The sequence below is a fragment of the Carlito syrichta genome, unplaced genomic scaffold (genome assembly GCF_000164805.1).
Source record: "Carlito syrichta isolate Samal-C Ts95f unplaced genomic scaffold, Tarsius_syrichta-2.0.1 Scaffold308755, whole genome shotgun sequence".
NCBI classification, from domain to species: domain Eukaryota; kingdom Metazoa; phylum Chordata; class Mammalia; order Primates; family Tarsiidae; genus Carlito; species Carlito syrichta.
Window position 1 is genome coordinate 668,645 of NW_007252851.1, and position 8,115 is coordinate 676,759.

Sequence of the window (8,115 nt, forward strand, 5' to 3'; positions counted from 1 at the left end):
GAGTGTTAGAAGCCAAGAAGGCAGCCAGTGGGGGCATGAGCACAACATAATGACAGGTGTGGACGTTCTGTGCAGGAACTTATAGACTGTTCCTTGAGGATCTTTGGATTCCTTGGAGAGGAATGGCAAGAGTCCCATGGAGAGACCTGGGAAGCAGGGCAGGGTACACCAGCGGGAAGAGTGCTGGTGCCCTCTGGCCTACAAGAATCAAGCAGAACAGAACTGTTATGTTTTAAATATATAGTGGTTCCTTATAAGGCTTTTCATTAAAAGAGAGAGAGAGAGAGAGAGAGAGTGTGTGTGTGTGTGTGTGTGTGTAGCAGGGTGTGGAATTCTGCTGCTAAAATTATAGAAAATCCCTGGTATGAGAGGAAATGGCAGCAGGCTGTGAGCAGCCCCTTCTCTTTGTTAGGATTTTGGTAGTATTATCCTTCTCTGTTTACATCCTGTGTGACCAGCAGGTGGAAGACTCCTCAGGGGCTGAGAGCCTTGCTGGAAGGTCTAGACCTGCCTTGAGCCCCAACCAACTGTGGGACTAGGGCAAGGCATTTGATTTCTGGGCTTCAGTCTTCCAGTCATTAAAATGAAGATGAGAGCTCCCAGATAGAAGTTGAAACTTTCAATTTTATTATTTCAAATTAAGGAGCAATTTTTGATCCCGTGACAGTTTTTAGTTATGTAATTCCCATTCCTCAGGTAAAGAAAGAATTGTTACGGCCAGCTCACTGGCTCAGCCTGTAATCCCAGTGCTTTGGGAGGCCAAGGTGAGTGGATTGCCTGAGCCCATGGGTTTGAGACCCGCCTGGGCAACTTGGTGAGACATCATCTTTACAAAAAATTTTTAAAAATTTAGTCAGACATGGTAGCACACACCTGTAGTTTCAGCTACATGGGAGGCTGAGGCGGAAGCATCGCTGGAGCCCAGCAGGTCAAGGCTGCAGTGGCCGGGAGCATGCCACTGCACTCCAGTCTGGGCGACAGAGTGAGACTCCAACTCAAAAAAAAAAAAAAAAGAATTGTTGCTTGAGAATACATATTGCTTTGCATCTGCTGGTCACTAGAGGGAAGAATAGCCTACTGGTTTAAAGCATAGACTCTGAAGTCAAAGATCTGGGTTCAAATGCAGGTGTTAAGTAGAAATAATAATACCTACTATTGCACACTTTTGTGTGAATCAAAGATCATATGTACAAAGTATGCTAAGAACAAAAGGGCATAGTGTATTAGAAATTCTTAATATTGCTATTATTATTATTACTATTTGTACCTCCTTGATAAGTGTGGAATAAATAAAAATAGGTGGTGATAAATGTGCAAGACTGGTAACATGATGGGATTGTCCTGCTCAGAATTCTACAGAGGGCATTCCCTACTCTAGAAACTTTTTATGTTCCTCAGGCCCTCTTTGAATGGATCCCTTTCCTCTATATCATCCAAACACCTGAGCTCCATGTCCCGGGACACCCCAGCCACCCCCACCTAGGTCTCTAACTTTGGCTCTCAACAGCTATTGTACCCTTCTTGGCGCTCTCTCCTCACACAAATACCTTCCTCCTCTGCTTCTTTATCCCTGCAATTCCCCCTCCCATAACTACGCTCCTTCCTCCTGCTTGTTTGCACCACACTCATTTTTCAAGCTCAGATGAAACCATACCATCTTCAGAAAGCCATCACCTCTGGGCTTTGAGCTCCTATGGCAGTTTTACAAAAACCTTCTGTGTCTTTATTGTTTACCTTCTATCTCCTCATTGAAGTGTAAATTCCCCGAGAATCAGGTCTCGGCTGCAAAACACTGCACTAAAGGCCCAAAGACTCAATTTAAACCTATGTGTGTGGCTTCAGGCAAGTCCCTTTACCTGTCAGTTTCACCAGTGAAAGATGGGACTGGAAATCTTTCTTCATTTTATGGACTGGGCAGGAGCAGGTGTTTGGCAGAGATCAGGAAGATTGTGGCATCTCTCTGTGTCTCTCATGGGCCCGGTGCCCAATGGCTTGAATCCAGCAGATGCTCCATGCACACCTTCCTGTGCTGGCAGGCCATGAGGTAGGGCAGCTGGACAGAAATGCCACAGGTGTAGACATACAGTCTAGGCAGGCTGGCTCATACCCCACAGATGGTCCTGCCTTGCCATTCTTACAGCCGCCTGTTGATGGGGCATCCAGTATCAGCTGCTGTGTAACAAACTACTTCAATACTCAGTGGCCTAGCATATGCACATTTTATGTGCTTCTGATTCTGTGGGCCACCACAGGGACCACTTAAGTGACTTCAGTGTTCTGGACAATTAAGAAAAGAAAATGAGCCCAAAGTGGGCAAGCCCCAATGTGCAAGTACTTTTCAAGCTTCTACTTGTGTCACACTTGCTAACATCCCCTTGGCAAGTCACACAGCCAGGCCCTGAGTCATGAGATGGAAAAGAGAGTTCCCTTCTCGGCCCCTCTCAGTGGCAGTTGCCATAGAGTTACAATGTGACGGGCTGTGCCCACAGTGATGCTAGGAGTGATAGTGACCCTCTTTGCAAACAGGTTACCCTGGTCACCCAGCTGAGGGCACTCCGAACCCCATGCTTCATTGCTAGGAATATCTTTTCTTCACTTTCTATTATATGATCCCCTGTATCTCCCAGCCCCAGGGTCATGGCTGAAGTAACTGAGGAACAAATGATGCAGAGAAAGGATTATCCAGTAAGTCCTACTTGTTTCTTTTTACTTTTCTATGGGGAAGGTGGTGATGGTCTGATCAGGAATTTCTATTGGGTATTCTGACAATAGAGATAAAGGCAAAAGGCCATCTGTCACTTGCTTTAGGGAAAAGGCTTGTCTCTATCTGAGTCCAGGAAGGTTGCAGAGAAGTCTGGGTTGGGCATTTTGTTCATTCATTCATTAATTCAATAAGCCTTGCCCATGCCCAGTCCTCAGTACCTTGAGGTGCCCTCCTCTCTAGAGCATGCTAGCACAGGTGAACATTCACACATACACACACTCACATGCATGCATGTACACACACACGCAAGTGCACATACACATGCACCACTCCAGCTCTTTCTTCCTGAACTTCCAGCAGTCTGACACAATATAGCCCTTGATCATGTACTGACCAGGGAGGAAAGAAGAACAGAGGTTGAGAGTGTGGACCAGTGTGCCAGTCCTTCCAGAAGATGCAAAGCCAACCCCAAACAATGATCAAACAACAAAAATCCTCCATTTTATGTTCATTATTCATCTAAAAAATGTGTTCAACTATCCAGTATATCTCTAGATCATGAAAGGCATCTGTGTTAGTGACTGATGAGCAGTGTGGCTTCCCCCACCACAGTCCCCCTCTTCTGTGCACAGCAGCCTTTCTCCAAACTCTTCCAGGTGGGGCTGTGGGTCTGCCTTCCAAGCACAGCACTGCAGGAAGGGCCCTGTGACTTCTTCAGCTGGTGACAACAGACCCTAACTGGAGTCAGAAATGGGCTTCACATTCTATTTGTTCAAGCCTTGATTTGGTTGTGCGCTATGCTCAGGGGAGTAAAATCACCTGTGGGCCAATAAACGTATTTTGCAATGGTGCCTCTGTCCTGATGCCCACCCCAAATGATGGGAGTGATAGATGCCCACCCCAAGTGATGGGAGGCTGAGAACCAAGGAAGCTGGATTCTGGTCTTGGCTTCAACCCAGGCTCGCTATGTATCTTTCTAGAATGACATTCAGGTATAGCCCCCATGGTTTCACCTATCATTGAACCCTCTGTCATTTATTTATTATTTTTTCTTTAAGGTGATCTTTACCTCTCCCAGTCTTAGTGAAGAAGCAGGCTGGCATACTGTAAGAACACAGGTTTTAAAGTTGGGGGGGCAAAGCCTACAGCACAAACTCTCTGAGCCCAGCCCCTCCCTGCTGTCTAGGATTGTTACCAGCCCATCTGTCTGGATTATTCTGAGGAAAGTGATTGGCATAGAGTGCCTGGCAAACATTAGTGCTAAATCGTTGTGTCTTTTATGGAAGAATGAAGCATAAATATTTTTCCTATGTAGTTCTGAGTCTCTCCTCTCTCCTGCATCCCCCTGGGCCACTGGGACAGCCTGAGCCCTAAGAATGTTTTGCTGGAAAATGTGCATGCACCTCCTCTTTGATTTCCCATCCTCCCAACCTGTTCTCTGTTATACTAGAGGACTTTTCTTTTTAAATATTGTTTAATATTTACACTTAGTAATAGACAATACACACACTTGGTTTAAAAAAATAGTAACTAAATAGTACAACAAAGTAGATGGGAAGAAATACATTTCCCAATTCTTTCACTGTCCCCATATAACCCCAGTTTCTAGGTTCCTGGTGTCTAGTTTAGGGGTATCTCCTTCCATAGATACTTTATTCATAAATGTAGGCATATCCACACACTCCTGTTTTGCACAAGTGGTAGCAACTACATCTTGCTTTTGTAGTTGTACCTTGGAGATTGTTTCATCTCACTAATAATTTGGGCCTCCGCTCATAAGGGGTCCTTATAACAAGGTGGCTTTATCGGACAGTGGCAAGTCCCACTCCAGAAACCATGTGCTAAAGCACTCCCCTCAGCTACGTGTATAAATATGTTAAACTATTTATATAAGTATATGAAAACCACCCACCTGCATTTATTTTGGAAAGAAGTGACATGTCACATAAGCAAATGAAAGACAACTTGGTGTACTTACAAGTGTTCTGTTAGTTAATGTGAAAATCAAGCAGTGTTGTACCTTCAAGCGTGTGCCTGTCAAAGAACTGGTAAAGAGGCCTTCAGGATGTGGGCACGGACTGCCCAGAAGTCCTTCCTTCTGATGGAATCAGAAGGATCTTGAGAGAGTTGAAGAGGGCTAGTAACACATTGGTGACACAACAAATCACCTAGTTTGCCTGAGTGGTTTCCATCTCCCACTTTGGAAACACTGCCTGCATGACCAATAAGGGTTCCTGTGTAGAGAGGGAAGCTGAGGGAGCCATACGTGGAAGGGTAGGGAAGCGGCAGTCAGCCTATGGGAGGAGGAGCCTCCTGCCTGTCAGTCAGTATTGCTCAGGAGTCACTGCCCTAAGCTTGCCCAGTTGGGGGCCAGGACCGTATGCATGATAGGGATGCTAGAAGGGAAGGAAGTCTGCTGTGTGGGACTCTTTCAGTAGTAAGGGACAGGAATCCAGTGCAAACTGGCCTAGGTAAAAATGGAAATCTAATGAATCATGTGAGCACATAGCTCAGGCATAGCTGGATCCAGGGACTCACACACTGGTCTGTCTGTCCACCAATAGTGTGTGTATTTGTGAGGGCAGAGGCTGCGCTGTCTTCCACACTGTAGTATTGTGAGTATACCCACTTTGGTACTTGGTACATAATGAACTGCTTAATAAATATTTAATAATCACAGATGTAGGTGTAATTCACTCCCCAATATACCTACCAGATAAAAGGCAACAGAGCTGCATCTCCCTCATTTTATTCTATTCTCACCTTTCCTTCCTTCCCACCATCCTTCTTCCATTTGTCCCTTTCTTCCTCCACCCACCATCCATCCATCCATCCATCCATCCATCCATCCATCCATCCATCCATCCATCTTTGGGAATCAGCCTCTCTTCTCCTTCTGGTTTTGTTTTTCTCTGTGTGGGCTTCATGACCTGGCAGGCTTCTCCCAGGTGGTGATAAAGATGGTCCTCAGCACTGAGAGCTCACTTCCCAACAACCTCCCTCCATCCCCACCTGGGTGGAAAGAACACCCTTCCCAGTGTTTCCCCACAGAGCCCCAGGGTAGTCTGTAATTGGCCTGGATGAGCTCATGAGCACCAGTCATTATGGCCTTAGCCCAGTGTTTACTGATCGGCCAGGCCTGTGTCCCATGCCCACCCCCACTGACTGGTGTAAGTTTTCCATGAACTACATGGACTATGAATAGTGGCAGGGGGGAGATTTGGGGAATTTCCTCAAGGAAAATCAGGAAGCTGTTCCTGAAGAAGGAGGGCTGGATGATCACGAACAGAGAAAAACAACGGATGTCCACTGATGGGGAGTAACTGGCGAGGATGAGGAAGTGGCTTCATTGGTTAGTGCTCTAAAAATGCCTGATACTCTTCCACCTATAGGCTGTTTCTCAGATCTGTTTGGCTCCTGTCCCCCTGGGCTTGATGATCACACTTCTCCTTTTGTCTAGGATACCCCAGTTCAACCCAAGCCCTGGTCAGATGGATGGATGCACCACAAACCCTGTTCACCACTTACAGCTGCTTTTCTCTTAGAGTTCAGTTTTGGTATCACTTCTTCCAGGAAGCCTTTCTGTAGCACCCTGTATGCCTCATCATTGCACTTACCACATCATGTGATAACCACTTACATAATTGTCTGTGTGCCTACTATAGTGTGTAGTCTATGATGAACGTGATCATGAACACGGTCCTGGCCTCAGGACTTTGCCTACTAGCTGGGGCAAAATAGCCTATAAATGTCAAAAATAAATTAATTAAAACAGAGATTTAGTTTTACAGAGAATGCAAAGTAGACCATAGACTGTGGGTGGTCACACAGATTTGAGGACTCTTCTTTTTCTTCTAGGAAGTCATTGGTGTGCACTGGCCTGGGATCTCACCCATTTACACATGCTGGAGGCAGCAAGCTGATGTGCCCAGAGATAGCCCTGCCTGCAGAGCAGAGGAAGCATGCATGGGGTTGCATCACTGAGAAGCTGTTTTCTAACAACTGAACTGTATCCTGCCGCAACATGTCTCTTTATCGATGCTGTCAGCTTCCAGATTTTGTTTGCCTTTTTTTGCATTTAAGTAAGAGGGTCTGAAGGACTGTGCAGAAAGCACTTTGTTGTTTTCAGAATCTGAGGATGTGGGATGAGGCAAAAAGCAGCGTACACAGCAGAAGGCATTCTGATTACAAGAAGAGGTGATGCCTCATGGTTGAAAGACCAGACCTGTGGTCTCAGCTCTGCCTGGCTTGTTGTGTGACTTCAGACAACACACGTGCTATTTATAAACCTCAGTTTCCTTCAGTGAGGGGTTAGAACACTAGGATTTCTGGAGGACCTTCTAGCTCTTACATTCTAAGAATCCATGAAACTGAATGGGGACTAAGAACACTGGTCTTAACTTATGTGTCCCTCAAGGTCCTGCCCTAAACTTGTTCCAGGAGTGCTCCCTAAAAGACTGTGGAGGAATGGAGAGTAAACCCCTCATCTGGAATCAAGCAGATGGTTACTTCTGAGGGGCCCTTTAGAGATCCCCAGTTCAACAACTTGGTCTTAGCTGAGTTCTTGTGTCCACCTCTGCCCATTCCCAGCCCTGGGCACGTGCTGCTGTCCTCTAGTCACTTTACAGGTATAGTTTACAGAGCACTTTTCCTCCATGATTCTCACAAGGCTGGCTCAGAGAGGACAAGCCTCTTCAGTCACCCAGCAAGTAGGGTTGAATCCCCAAACCAGGTCTCCTAAGCCCCTATAGGCTAGAGGATCCTTTCATCCATCCCTCTTTTGTATACATCCATTAGGCCCAGCATCTGGAGTCAGCCACCTTGCACTTGAGTCTTGGCTCACCTCTCACCAACTTTTTGACATTGAGAAGCTTATTGGACTGTTTTGGGCCATGGTTTTCCCATCTATAAAGAAGAGATCATAGGGTGCATATCTCATAGGGTATTTCTGAGAAGTAAATGAGTTAATGTATGTAAAGTGCTCAGAGCAAGACCCAGCATGCAGTAAGTGCCCAATGTTACAAGCCGCCATCATTGTTATTGCTATCATACTGCCTCCCACAACTGGGATAAGGAGTCATTGAAATGCTCCTTCACTAGAAGTTATCAGAAAGAGAGGTTTGCAATCTTTGAAGTAATAGAAGTTTAAATATTAACTTACTCTGGGCTGGCAATACTGAGAGTCTGTTTTATGCTATTGAGCTAAGGACCTTTCGTGCCAAAGTTCGTGTTTATTTCAGGGAATGAAATAAAGGAAACATGTACAGGATCCTGGGTAGACTCATTTCAGAGAAGCCCCCAGGTGAATTCTTGTGTGCAGCTGTCTGACTTAAGTCACCTTGGACAATTAAGTTCACTGCTATTCTTAGGATCAGGAATCTATGGGCTCACAGGGAGGTTGGCTCCAGAGT